Below are 4657 nucleotides of genomic sequence, written 5' to 3' on the forward strand. Positions count from 1 at the left end.
TGACCCCTTGAGAGAGGAAGGGAAGACAAGAATGGAGAAGTTTGGATCTGCTACACCTAGCTGGCCAGTGCCAGCCCAACCAGGACCTCTAAAGTGGAAGTGGTCCTTAAAGGGACAGAGACTCGACACCCTGTAACACTGTCTTGATAAGTGACTTCCTGAAAAGATTGTCATCTCCATTCAAAAGATCAAGTGAACCTGAAGGAGTAAGCTGGCTAGATGCTCAAAGCTCACCGGGATTCCACAGCTGGGCTCTGAATTCTGTTCAAAAAGAACGGAACGCCCGCCATGTCATCAACATCAACTATTGCCTGCATCTCCATGTTGGGCACAGCGATCATCTGTGCAGGACAGGAAAGCGCACAGTTCTGAAAGCAAGGCTAGAAAGCTAGTTGTGACCAAAGGGGACCCAGTGAGAACTTATGTTCAGCACCCCACCTGGAGGGCGAGGGGCTGTGTGGTACTCTGTGCCCTGACCCATTGCACCTCCATGTCTTCAATGGAGTTCTTGGCACAGTAGAGAAATAAGAAAACAAAGTACTGGGCAAGAATGGCTGCCACCATCTTAGCTCTGCCCCAGAGCCTGCATCTCTGCTCCCCTATGGAGACCACACCTATGGAGAACCATAATCCTGGCGTTTCTGGGACTGGCCAGTAGAAGAGAGCACAGAGGCACTGCCTGATTGCTGGACAATCCCTACTCCCAAACACAGACAAAGAAAGCAGCCCAGAGCGCAGGGGGGAAGAAGAAGCCCGTGCCTGACCCATGAGAGCCTTTTATGTGGGGGCTGTGGGGATTCCTGGAAAGGATGCCATAGAGACTGGATAGATGACTGCCAAATAGTTCTCCCAAATCACTACCTAAATATGGGCCATGGGGGAAAATTAAAAATTGGAAATTTAATAAGTTATACAAAGGAACCGTGAAATGGTACACAGGACAATATTTCACAAAATTAATAACCCGGACACTTATGTAGGCAAAGATTGCATCTGTCTCTAGCAAGTATAGGTCCACTCACTGTTTTGTTTGGGAGGGAATTCTTTTGTTAGTGAAGGTTAAATTTGCTCTTTTATAGTTTGGGATTGTTTAGTTTTTTATTCACCTTTTTGCTGCTGCTGCTGCTGCTGCTTCTTTTGTTGTTTGAAACGGGGTCTCACTGTGTAGCCCTGGATAACCTCAGATTCACGGTGATCCTCCTGTCTCTGCTTCCTAAGAGCCAGAAAGACAGGTGCTTCTCACCTCATCTAGCCATTTGGTGGTGCTGGTTGTTTAAAGCTAATTAGTTACCAACATTTTAAAACTCAAGTATCTCCTCTTAACAGCCAGATTCCTAGGTTTTGTTTAAAAGTGCATGGGACACACAATCCCCATGCACTCCACAGTGTGTTGATATTTACTCAGAAGTTAAGCCACGGACGGGTTTAACCCATTATATGTTCTGTGCATCCACAAGTAGGATAGAAGGTGAAATCGCCTTTCAAAGAAAACAAGTCTTTAATCCCAGCGCTCAGGTCTATCTCCGTGAGTTCAAGGCCATCCTGGTCTATGTAATAAGTTTCAGACAAGCTAGGGCTTCGTAGCGGAGGCTACCTCTAAAAGGAAAGCAAGAAAAAGAGAAAAAAGGTACAGGGAGGGGGAGGGGGCGTCCATCAAAACTGATTATATCATTTCAAAGGCAATTTGACTTTCACCAATTTGAAACACTCGATTCAGACTGCAAATATATGCACACAAAGCATAAGATAAATATATATCCAAGATGTTTCAGCTGTAATATTGTTTGGAGTAGCAAAACCCTGGAAGCCACTAAAATGTTCATTAGTAGGAGGCTGACTAAATATTACATTGTACAGATGATCCACACAGTGGGATCCTGTACAGCTGTTTTTAAAAGCAAGGAATACAGTAGCTCTATTACGTATCACTCACAACATTCCCCAAGAATATATTTTAAGAAGTGAAAGAAGAGGTAAAACAAAGAGATAACTTTGGACAATCTGAAGGATGGTATGCAGCATCATTCCCCTTATAAGATCGATGTTCTATGTATATGGATGCTTTGCCTGCATATACATCTATGCACTGTGTGCACGTCTGATACCCTCAGAGGCCAGGAAAGGGCATCAGATGCATCAGCTCCCAGGGCCTGGGGTTACAGAAAGTTGTAAGCTTCCATATGGATACTGGGAATTGAACCCAGGTCCTCTGGGAAAGCAGCCAGTGTGACCTTAACCAAGAGGCCAGCTCTTTAGCCCCTGTGAGAAGGATTTTTAAGAGAAAAAAGAAATGCATGTAAATGTGCAGAAAATTGAGGATGGATACTTAAAGCCAAAATATATGGGAAGTGGCTTAAATCAGCAAAGGAAAAGATAACTTCTACTTTTCTTTTTTTGCCATGATTTTTTTTAATTTATTTTTTTTTTCCGAGACAGGGTTTCTCTGTGTAGCCTTGGCTGTCCTGGAACTCACTCTGGAGACTAGGCCGGCCTCGAACTCAGAAATCTGCCTGCCTCTGCCTCCCAAGTGCTGGGATTAAAGGTGTGCGCCACCACCGCCTGGCCCTATTTTTATCTTTTATGTGCATTGGAGTCTTCAGAAGAGCTGCAGATTACCTGGAACTGGAGTTATAAAGAGTTGTAAGCTGCTGTGTAGGTGCTGGGAATTGAACCCAGGTCCTCTAAAAGAACAACCAGTGCTTTTAACCACTGAGCCATCTCTCCAGCTCCTAACTTCTTTTCACATCTTTCCATCTCTTTTAAACCTGTGACATATATAATAGTTATCATTTAAAGAATGGGTATTTTAATGACTAAAACAAAAACATGTGCTTTAAAAACTAAACTAGAGGCTTTAAAATAATGTCAGTCATATACAGCGTGCTTACCTATCATGTACAAGATCCTAGGTTGATTCCCCAGCACCCACAAGAAAACAAACAAAACCCCAAACTACAGCAGTCTTAAAAGTAAAATTCTAAGTCATAGGAAATCACTTTCTACAGAAGTTAACTTGTGTGAAAATTCCAACAATGCTAAGACAGTATATATGTATATATGTAGGACAGTGTATGGGTATATACCTAGGACAGTATATGTGTATATATGTAGGACAGTGTATTTATATGTATGTACGACAGTATATGTGTATTGGGGGTTGTCCCAACCACACATCAGCCCTTCCACGTTACCCAGTCCTGACTGATCTTGATCAGGCATGAGTCAGTGACCATCCAAGGATCCCAACCGCAAGAAAATCCAAGCTCTTCTGAAGCATACGCATGCCCTGAAGATGGCAGCATGGCTCAGCGTCAAGTGTGTCCTCAGGACAGGCAGAGGTATCACATCTCACAACTTCATGTTCTAGCTCCCACTCCAGAGAGCTACTGCTGCACAAGCATGTATCCCCCAAAAGATGCTCTACCGCACCTTCAACAGCATCCTTAATGAAGAGAGGAAGTTTGAGACACCACACTTCTTGGCTTCCTTCTGCCCTTCTTTTCTCTTCACAAATCCCCTCCCTAACATCCCCTGTGCTCTTCCAAAAAAAAAAAAAAAAAACACTGAAGGTCAATTTTCAACCTTGCCCATATGAAAGGGACACTATACTAGTGTCATGACTATCTCTTCCCTGAATCTTTGTGTCCCTCACCCACTCACCATCCATTTAGATATGCATTTAAAGCCTGTTCCACTAAGCCAGGCTTTGAGAGCAGTCCACCTTAAATCCCTGGGTTCCAGCTGCACACACAGGTGACGGTCTGGGAAAGATTCCCATGGTGCATTAGCTCCAGACAGTGAGAGAGGAAGAGTGTGGCACTTGCCAGCCCCTTCTCAATAATTCATGAGGCTCAGACTGGGGGACCATTTCCTCAGACATGAGGCAAGCTGTCTTGTCTTATCAGCATGCACTGAGCAACACAACTACAACTTCTCAGCTGAGGAAGCCCCCGCCCCCGCCCCCGCCCCCGCCCCATAGGCCTAGTTCATCACTGGCTATCCATATCCAGTCCTCAGCACACTTTGTATGCTGGACTCCTGCTTTCTGCTTTGTCTTCTCAGCTGATTTATATGTGTTTGAAATGTTTGTTTTTGTTATTGTTGTTTGCTGTTGTTGTTCCAGACAGGGTTTCTCTGCATAGCCCAGGCTGTCCTGGCACTCTATCTGTAGATCAAGCTGGCCTCGAACTCACAGAGATCTGCCTGCCTCTGCCTCCTGGGTGCTGGGATTAAAAGTATGCACCACCACGCTAAGCTATGAAATGATGCTTTAGTAAATGCAAATCCTATTAAACATCAAAGCCCAGACCTCTGCTTCATAGACTCACTGACTGAGCACACTGCCTAAGGTTGACAAGCTGATGATTTCACAATAAGCAACATTCTCCAAAAACCACCCATCTGGGCCAGGCGTGGGGGCGCACACCTTTAGCCCCAGCACTCAGGAGGCAGAGGTAGGTGAATCTCTGAGATCAAAGTCAGCCTGGTCTAAAAAAAAAAAAAAAAAAAAGTTCCAGCACAGCCAGGGCTACACAGAGAAATCCTGTCTCGAAATAAAGAAATGCATCTGCTTTTATCATCTTTTCTAAAGGAAAAGACTAACACCAGAGAGAGAGAGAGAGAGAGAGAGAGAGAGAGAGAGAGAGAGAGAGAGAAG

Source organism: Mus caroli, chromosome 14 (assembly GCF_900094665.2).
Source record: "Mus caroli chromosome 14, CAROLI_EIJ_v1.1, whole genome shotgun sequence".
NCBI classification, from domain to species: domain Eukaryota; kingdom Metazoa; phylum Chordata; class Mammalia; order Rodentia; family Muridae; genus Mus; species Mus caroli.